Here is an 11057-nt window from a genome sequence, read left to right on the forward strand (position 1 = left end):
AGCTGTAGGAAGATCTACCCATATCAAACATTCATGAAGAAAGATTTTTACCACAAAATGATCCCCATTTTAGATATAATTTCGATTGTCATTTTTATGCCCTATGTCCATACTTTATACATCAAAAGTTCAAAAACATTTATACTAAAAGATGATAAAGTTTAGTATATTTAGAAAAATGTTCACAAAAAGGGCTAATAAGACTTTTATTTCTACATGTCATCATTTTTCCCCCCAACCATCCTGAGGCTGGTCCCTTCAACATCTATAGGTTTCTGATACTCATCCGCAGCCTGAGATCATTAGCAATTTTCTCCCCTGATTCATGAGCTCTATAATTAAAATATCCATGATTTTGTTTCAACCTTTCCCATTTCTATTCTTCAACAATCATGTTATATTCAAAAAATGAATCATACTTTCCAAGCATAGGATGTAAGAGTATTGGCAGTTGGAAACGAAGAGGTACTCAATAATTTTTCTAACTTCTACCTAACATCATATACCTGGGCATCTTACTGATGGCCAACTCCAAATTTTGGGGAGAGTGCAACTCCCTTATTTTCAAATCTTTTGGCAATCAAATCCATCTTTGAAGGGAGGCTTGTATAGCATCAGTGGCATTTGCAGAACAATGTTGCTTCCAATCCAGAAATGCCTATTCATGGATAGGGTGGATTTTAGCAGTAGCACTTTGATTATTGTTAACGAAAAGCCAATCAAAGAATACTCTATAAGTGTTTTGCACCTTTGGCTGAATGTACAATGGTTCAAACATTTCCTTTTCCCTATAAGGAGTAGCCTGGTTCTATCGACTAATCTCATTCTGCATCCATGACATAATGGCCCTAAACTATACATCTCACACATATAACAATGAATTCCAATCTTTATCATCTGGAACTACAATATTATGAACATATAAATCACAGAGGAGATTCTAAAGAGTCATCAGAACTAATTTGAATGTTGTATAAAATTCTTGGGAAGTGTGTAAGGAAGGGTTCAACCCTCGAGTAATTTGAGACAATTGAAAATTAATCATTTGCTCTTTTAGGAATAGTGTGTAAACTAAAGATGGGGACCTGCAATTTACAAGCTCTGGAATGAGCTCTATAATCTTTGTGACACGTTGCTGTAGGACCATAATTTCACTATCCTTCTCTTCAATTTTTTGTGCTTGTTCCCTGATAGTTCTGAGCAATTGCTTCCTTTCTAGATCCCAGTTTGCTTTTTCCCATTGAAACTATTGGTACAAACTAAAGCTGGTTGTTAATGGTGTATAAATGTCTGGTTGTGTATGATGATGGAAAATAGGTCTATAATCTTCAAGGTAGTACTCAAGTTGATGGTAGTCATCAGTGCTATCATCTTGAGAATGTTGATGTTCAACAAAGTTGTTATTTTGGCAAGCAATAGTGTTATCAAATTTTTCTAAAGGGGCAATGGCGACAAGATAGGATGCAATAGTCATTTTAACTTGAAATGTTTCAACAATTTCCTGAACCATTTCTTGTGCAATAGATGGATATTCCTCTAGTGGCATATTATCAGTTTCCTCCGTTGGCTATCCAACCCTGGACACTATTTCCTTTGAGGACTCTATGTCACTATCAAAATTAATAGGGCTATTTCATTTTGTGGGAATTTCCTCAAGATCATTTTCATGTTCAAGAGTAGGTACTATGTGCTCTAGTGACTGTGCAAGTGTAGGTACTAGAGTTTCAACATCAATAGGTGGTATAGGAGGCTCAGTAGGTGGTGCAGGAGGTTCAATTCTCAAATCTACCCCAAACATTTTGGTGACTCGTCATGGAGTAGATATTGGTTTCTTGCTCTTATCGACAGATTTTCCTTTATTTGGGTTAAGTGTAGGTTCTTGTGATACTAGAGATACTTCTTATGAACCTTCCTCTTTGGCACTTGTGCATGATTTTCTCCTCCTAGAAGTTGAGGCTTCTGTAGCCATAATTTTCCGTTTTACAACTTTAGGTACAAAAGCAGAAGCCAAAGCTTCATGAGTTATTCTATATACTGCTTTCCTAACTCCTATAGCAATTTTCTCTCTTGTCTCTACTCCTTGCCCTTTAGGTCCACCCCTTTTAGGTCCCTTTATCCTTAGTTTTACAAAATCCTCCCATGTTCCCAAGTGCTACCTAGTCAATTCCTTTTCAATTATAGCCCTAATCAAGCAATGGTGGGATACCGACTAGGTTTTGCCTTGCTATACATAGGTAGCTTGCCTTTTGATAATATTATAAAGGAAACTCAAAAGATTTACAAGACAATCCCCATGCCATAAACAACTCAAAATTTTGAAATGAATAGCATGCAAATAGGAATATCTTCCTTCATAGGTAAAATATCTTATGATAAATTCAGCAGGGTGGATGAATTGCAGAGGGAGATATAATCGTAATGTATCTTGCTTTTTGTTTTCCTCTAGCTGAGGATCTCCAAGTACTAAGAATTTCTCTTTTGCTTATTGTGCATCCATGTCCTCTGTCCAATGTTATCCATTTGTGGGAAAACCAGAAACTTCTACCACCACTTCTTCGATGAATTCTATCTAAATGCCCTTAACAGTTGCATATCCATCCCTCAATGTATTATGAAATTGGAGTGCAATTTCTTGATCAAACTGCTTCAAACTAAGACAATAAACTAGTCAACCTCATTGTTGAAGCAAACATGTTGCTAGGTTTTCTAGTAAGACTTTTTGGTCTACTGGTTCATGTCGTTGAGGTTCTCCACCCATGTTTTCAAAAAAAATGCTAGTACAGGAAAATTCACTTCAAGTGATTTTGAAAGTATTGGTGGTGATAGCTATAAGGGTTTCAACAAAGGGAAATTGACATACTTCAATACTTTCCAAACATCACATTCTTCAGTACTTCATGATGGCATTTTAATCACCAGACCATAATGAGGATAAAGATTGTGCTAAAAAAAAACATACACCATATTAATGAGGGGTTATGTGAAATCATGATTTAATAGTTAGCCTTCTTTACATTATTTCACACATTTTGGAAGTACAAATGGGTGCCATCTCATTACTAAAGTGACCCTTCCCTGTACATCCTACATGCCAACTTAATATTTCCCTTATTTTGCATTCAAGATTTCAATTTTCCCTCCCCCCAACCTAGCAGAGACTGGGTCCCACCAAACCGTAAAGATTGCAAATTCCAAAAATCAAAATAACGTTCTTTTCTAAATAAATAATAAATTAAATAAATGCAAAGGGGTCAAATGTGACTAACCTAAGGTGTGATAGGAAGGATGGTTTGAATATTGTCATACGAGAGAAAGTGAGATGGCATGATGATGGAAAGACAAGAAGATGGGATGGAATGAGGTGGAAAAGGAATGAATTTTTGCATGAGTGTGAAATTTTTATTATGAAGGCCTTGAAAATAAATTCAAGGGGTTGTAGGCATCTGAGTGGGCAACTCAGACGAGGTGGCTGCAAGAAGAGATGTTTCTATTGGGGTGAACTATTGAAGAAATTCTTCCCTGGTTGCTGGTTTATGATATAACTTTAGGCGATGCCCATTAACCAGGAGTTTGAATTTGACCAAATCAACTATTGATAGTTGAACTGCTCCATTGTTAAAAATTGTAATGATTTCATAGGGACCAAGCAATCGAGTTTGAAATTTTCCTTGGTGATGTTGATATCATGAATCATACAGGAGCGCCCAATCACCAACAGAAAATTATGTCTTAAATGAATTTTTCATGCCATTGCTTTCTTTGACTCTGAATTAATTATGTGTTATGAAGAGCTAATTTTTTCCATTCTTCTAGCTCATTGAGATGCAAAATGTGATCCTGTTGTACTGTAGGAAGAGTAATATAAAGTTCCAAAGCTATCAGCAGAGTTTTATGTTCAAATTTAATAGGCATAATAGTCATCTTCCCATATAGGAGTTGGAAAGGCATAAACCTAGTAGTGGATTTCCATGTTGTTCTATATGCCCATAAGGCTTCAGGAAGTCTAGCTGCCCAATCTTTCTGATGCAACGACATTGTTTTAGTGAGAATATGTTCGAGCTCTCTATTTGTCACTTCTACCCATCCATTGGCTTGCGGATGATATGGAGATTATTTTCCATGCCAAATTTTATACTCCTCCATGAGTGCTGCTATGAGATTAGATGTGAACTGAGGCCCTTGATCTGATTGTAATTCTCTTGGAACACCAAATCTAGTAAAGATACATTCGTACAAAAACTTGGCAACATTATTGTCACGAGGATGCTTCATGGGTTTTGCTTTAGCCCACTTAGTAACATAATCAGTGCAAACCAATATGTAATTTTTCCCTTTTGATGGTGGTTCAATAGGGCCAACAAAATCAATTCCCCATTTATCAAATGGTTCTACTACTATCTGTGGCTGTAGGGGCATTTCACCTATTTTTGTCAGCCCATCCATTCTTTGATATTTATCACTTTTTTTGTATACTGAGCTAGGTCTTTATGAAGTGTAGGCCAATAATAACCTATATTCAAAATTTTTAATGCAATCCATTTGTTACCAAAGTGACCACCACAAGGCTCGTCATGACATGCACAAAGAACATCATATGTTTCATCTTCTTTGAGACATCTTTGTGTTACCTAGTCTGGTCCAATATAAAACATGAATCCTAAGATCCATGAGAAATTAAAACTCTTTTCTACCAGTAATCATTTTTCTTTTGCAAAAAAATGTGGAGAAGTTTTGCCAATAGTTAGATAGTTGGCAATGCCAGCATACCAAGGGTTTTGTGTTGATAAAAGGAAGAGATGTTCATCAGGAAAGCTATCTTCTATGGCTACAGGATCATCAGGTGTTTGAAGTCGAGACAAGAAATCTGCTACAACATTTGCTTTTCCTAGCTTTTCAATAATGGTGATGTCAAATTCTTGCATTAGTAACAACCATCGAGCCAATCATCCAGAGATTGCTAGCTTGTTCATCAGATATTTGATAGCAGAGTGATCTGTATGTACAAATATTTGGTATCCTATAATGTAATGTCTGAATTTATTTAGAGCATAAATTATCGCAAGCAGTTCTTTCTCTGTCACAGTGTAGTTATACTCATCTCCTTGAAGATTTTTGCTAATATAGTAAATTGCATGTTCTACTAAATCTATCTTTTGGCCAAGTATCACTCCAATGCCATGATCTAAAGCATCTATGTGTATGTGAAAAAGTAACTCCCAATTTGGTCCTCAGAGCACTAGTTCTATTGAGAGGGCTTCCTTAAGCTATAGGAAAGCTTTTGTACACTTTGAATCACATACAAATTCTGCATCTTTTCGAAGCAATTTATATAAAAGGTACTGTAATTTGACTGAAATCTTTGATAAAATACCGATAATATCCTGCATGTCCTAGATAACTCCAGACTTCTTTCAATTTAGCTGGTACAACCAATGTATGTATGACTTCTATTTTTGCTGGTTCTACTTGAATTCTTTTAGGGGAAATAAAGTATCCCAACACCACTCGTTCTTGCATCATCATAAAGAACTTTTCACTATTTAAAGAAAAATTGTAGTCTTTGCATCTTTGTAAAACCTTGTCCAAGTTTTCCTAGACTTCTTCAAGTGTTTGTCCATATGTGGTGAAGTCATCCATATATATTTCCAAAAAATCTGCAGATATGCCAGAAAAAATGCTAATGATGGCTCTTTGAAAAGTTGCAGGTGCATTGCACAAACCAAATTGTAGGACAACGTAAGAAAATGTTCCCCATGGACATGTGAATGTGGTCTTTTCCTAATCCTCTAGTGCTATTTGGATTTGATTGTAGCCACTGAATCTGTCCAAGAATGAAAAATATTTTTTTCGTGCAAGATTGTTAAGAACTTGATCGACAAAAGGCAATGGAAAATGATCCTTCTTGGTAGCAGAGTTAAGTTCTTTGTAATCTATGCAAAATCACCATTTTCCCCTCTTTTTGGGAATAATAACCAATGGTGACACCCATTGGCTATCTAAAATGGGATATATGAAGCCAACATTGAGTAGCTTTTGTAATTCATTTTTGACAATATCCCTTAATGCTGGGATTATCCTATGTTGAGGTTGTCTCACAAGTTTATAATTTGGATTGTTATAAATTCTATGGGTGCAGAGTGCAGGATCCAAACCTTTCATATTTGTATACTCCCAAGAAAAAGCATCCTAATGCTTTTGTAACAGCTACAGAGTATCATGATGTTGTACCTGAGATAAGGACTTGCTTATATTTAATTCTCTTCCTGGAACGATTGTTGTTTTGACTAATTTTTCAGCCACTAAAATTTGCACAATTGGTTGTGAATCTATCTCATGTGGTAGGAGTGAATGCATAGGCTATGCAGACTTGGAACAATGTAGTTCAGTAGATAAAGGTATAATGCTTTCTAAAACATACTTTTGCTTAGAAGATGTCTCAGGTTGTGTTCCATACTCATTCAGTATGATAGAAGAAATGACATTATCTTCTTCTTTAATGTTTACAAATGAGTCTCGTGAGATCATCATCAATTATTGAATAGAATCTATGTCCATATTAGAGTCGTCCATATTTGGTTAGACAACTTGATCATCCTACAACAAAGGCTGAGCAGATGAATAAAATGTTAAATTTTTAGTGTTCGTTCCATCTAAAATAGTCATTTTCCCTGATTGGCATGCAATATTGGTATCTCCATATGGTGTGGGTAACCATGGTCATCCTAAAATGATAGGTTATCCCCTAGTACTGGTTTTTGGAGAGAGTACGATAAAATCAACTGGATACTCCCATGAATGTAATGTGATAGTGATATCTTCTAGCATACCATCAGGAATGATGGTTGAACTATCTACTAGTTGCAAGATTGTTGGTGTTTTCCTGAGACCAATGATGCTTAATTTGGACACTACTTCCTTGGTCATTACATTAATGGATGCTCTTAGGTCTATTAAGACATTCTGCAATTGCTCTCCTTGAATGGTGAGGGTCACTACTAGGCTTCTTGGGTCTGCATACTTAGGCATTTTTCAGTTATCAAGCATAAGATCAAAAAGTTGTCCAAGGACATGGATAGTCTTTGGGTCTTTCTTTTTCCTTCCTGGCTTTTTAACATAGGCTTCTCTGATAGCTTTTGAATATATAGGTACTTCCTTTATTGCATCAAGCAAGGGAATTTTTATCATCATTTGCTTGAGTTGCTCAAGTAAGTCTATTGGAGCTTGATTTTTGCTTAGTAGGGTTTGCTCTATTAACCTACTAGGAAATGGTGGTGTCTTGGCAGTAGGAGAAATAGTGGTGGCAGGTTCTTCAACTAACTCAGCATTTGTATCATCTATTTTTGTTATAATGGGTTGCTAAGGTGAGGCAAGCATTGTTCCAAATCTTAGAAGGATATCATTCAAGGTAATGGAATAACTTTGATGTTGGGCTGAAGGTTTTGCACTATTAGGATTAGGTGCAAGTTGTGTAGGTAACTATGGTTGTTTTAGAGGGGATGTATTGGTTGCAAGAGGCATTAAGGCTTGCTGTTGAGGAGGTTGAGTCAAGGCCAGTTGATGCTAGTGCTGTTGCTAATTCTAGGTTTGCTACCAACCCTACTGAGGTTGTTGCCAATCTTGCTGAGGTTGGTGCCAACCTTGGTTAGGCTGCTGCAATCCTTGGTTGGACTGTGGCCATCCTTCATTAGGCTGCTGCCAACCTTGGTTAGGTTGTTGCCAATTATTATAATTACCATGATGTTATTGCCATTGACTATTATCACTGTAATTATGGAGTGGGTCTTGAGGAAAACCTAATCTTGGAGCCCATGGCCTTCATTGAGCAACATAGAGGACTTCCCCATCTTCATCAACTGCCTTGAACTCAGTAAGCACATGCTATGATTCCAAGCTAGTAGTAGGCTTACATCGGTAGTTATGTTTCTTTTCTCTGCAATGGGGGCAATATTCTGCCAACATACTATCAACTTCCTCCTTCTTCCTTCATGCTTGCATGGCATCCAATTGTGTAGCAACATCATTAATGATGTCTTGCTTGAAATTTGACAAGAGTTTTGATAGTTTTTTCTTAGATACTACCACCCTAGGAGTTTTTTTGGACTAAGTCCCTCAAACCTCGTCCTTTTTTTTTTGTTGCTCTGGAATAGTTCAAACAAATATTTGGATTTTAGCCCATGTCTTTAGTGTAATATCACCTCCAGCCATTAAGTCTAAAACTTCCATACTCCTGTCATGTACTCCTTTTAGAAAGAGATACTTTTGAGACTCCTCATTCAGCTGATGTTGTGTGTTGCGTTGTGGGTTAAACATGAACCGGGCAACATAGTCCTCCAAAGTCTCATCCTCCTTTTGTGACATTTTAAAAATGTCATCTCCTTTCAAATCATGGCCTCTACAATATTCCTTATATTTATTATGGAATAGGTTACTCATAGTTGGCCAATCTATTGCAGGATTAGCACCTAGACTCATGAACCATCTTAAAGCAGCTTCTTTGAGAGTTGATGGAAACAATTTCAGCTTATGGGCATCAGTTGTGTAGTCATAACTTTGACAAAGGATGTCGAAATCAAAGAGAAAAGTTTCTTTATCTTCAGTAATAAGGCCATAGAAATTAGGTCAGGCAGCTAAGGGTATATTTTTCAGATTTTGATTACCCTACTAAGGAGGAATTGGAAAGGGCAAGGTAGGCTAAGTTGTTGCCATTTGTAGATGTCCTAGTGGTGGCTAATAAATGACTAGAGCTAATGGATTATCTTGATAGTCTGGCTCAGCAAAAAGATTATTCAAATGGAAGGACTCTTCAGATGTGGTTGGTGATTGTACTTGTTCTGGTACTTCTACAAATACATTTTTAAATAGTTCTTCTTCTATTTCTTCTCTCTCTTCTCTTTCTTCAGGGTCAAGATAATCTTCCAAGGTGATCTCTTCTTCTGTGCATGCAAGAATGAAAAAAATGAAACTAAATGACTCAATAGTGAATACTAGACTGACACCATCCCCGAATATGGCACCAAAAATATGTCTAATCAATATAACACCTTTTTAGTTATAGGATTGGACATCCTTAACTACCAAAGTGCTATGCTAATTTTCATTAAATGTCAATCCAAGAGAGTGAACTTGAGATGATGTCTGCAAAGTATATGCTCTAGTTTTTACTAAAAGTCAATACTACCTTGAATGCAATAACTATTAAGGAAATCTAGTTTATCCAAAGGAAAGACAAATATCAAATACTTGGAAAGAAATTCTAATTATTTAGCCATACATCTATGCACCTACTACTATAGGAATAGTAACTGGTTTTGTTTCCAGTGGCTGTAGGAACATAAGTTCTATCTTAACTTAGAAAAATAAGTCTAACTCCTACTTACTAAAGTAAACTCCACCTTTCATGTGGGCCCCCACAGAAGAATGAAGGAAAGATAAGCTCAGGAAAAAATTTAGAAACTCAGTAAAGGCATGTATTCATCAAATATGCAATATTACAATAACTTTGGAAAACAATCAGATGTCTATCAACTCTATCTGTCTACTCACTACTTAACCTCATAGTTACAGATGAGGTCTTATTTAAAAGGAATAAAGAACAACAAACTCCTAAAACTATGACTTTCTCATGAAGGAAAGTCAGTTACAACTTTAAGACTGCAAACATGCAATTGGAAAGACATTAATTATCCCTTAAATTCTCCACAAATATAGATCATAACAAATGCTAGATTTTCTCTTGTATCTGACTTCAAATAGCTTCCAGGAATCCAGGTATCGTGCATTGCATATTTAATTGATTTCTTTGATTCTTTCTTCCTTTCCCAACCACTTTATCAGGTCCCACTTTGTTATTCATTAAAATAGGTCCCTTCTAACTTTGCTGCCAAGTCTTCTAGCTACAACAGTGTCATAACACTTCTCCTTAATATCATCAATGCCTTAGTGCTATTCCTTCATAGTTTTTTTAACTCTCGCTTAGCTTGTATCCCTACGATCAACGCTTAATACACACAAGACTCCCCGCAAACATTTATTTTCATTTATTAGTTTATAAAGAAAAGGCATTAATTATTCAACTAATAGTTTTTGCAATCTCTTCATCTATAGGAAGATCTACCCATATCAAACATTCATGAAGAAATATTTTTACCACAAAATGATCCCCTTTTTAGATATAATTTTGATTGTCATTTTTATGCCCTATGTCCATACTTTATACATCAAAAGTTCAAACACATTTGTACTAAAAGATGATAAAGTTTAGTATGTTTAGACAGATATTCACAAAAAGGGCTAACAAGACTTGTATTTCTACATCTCATTAGATCTAAAACTATGATGATGTAAAATGAATCTAAAACTATGACGATGTAAAATGAATCAAGAAACTATGATAATTTAAAATGTATCTAAAATGATGATGATGTAAAATGAATCAAGAAACTATGATGATATAAAATGAATCAAAAAACTATGATGATAAAAAATGAATCTAAAACTATGATGATATAAAATAAATCAAGAAACTATGATGATGTAAAATAGATGTAAAACGATGAGGATGTAAAATGAATAAGGAAAATTTGATGATGTAAAATGGATCCAAAATGATGATTATGTAAAATAAATCTAAAGCTATGATGATGTAAATGAATATAAAATTATGATGGTGTAAATAATAGCTAAAGGGAATATAAAAACTATGATGAGATAAATGGCAACTAAAATAAACCTATCAATTTATGATGATGCAAATGATATAACTAAAATGAACCTAAAAGACTATGAGGAGACAAATCATAACTAAAGACTATTTTGAGATAAATGATGACTAAAATGAACTAATCAAATAATGATGATGTAAAATAATAATAAAATTGAACCTACAAACTATGATAATGAAGATGAAAAAGGAACCTCCAAAGGAAACTAAAATGTATGATGATGCAAATGAATAACTAAAAATGAACCTACAAACTATAATGACAAAAATAGAAATAAATAAATCTACAAACTATGATAATGCATATGGATAACAAAATAAACATAAAAACTATGAT

The sequence above is a fragment of the Cupressus sempervirens genome, chromosome 2, assembly GCF_028749045.1.
Source record: "Cupressus sempervirens isolate cs-2001-9-10 chromosome 2, ASM2874904v1, whole genome shotgun sequence".
Lineage (NCBI taxonomy): Eukaryota > Viridiplantae > Streptophyta > Pinopsida > Cupressales > Cupressaceae > Cupressus > Cupressus sempervirens.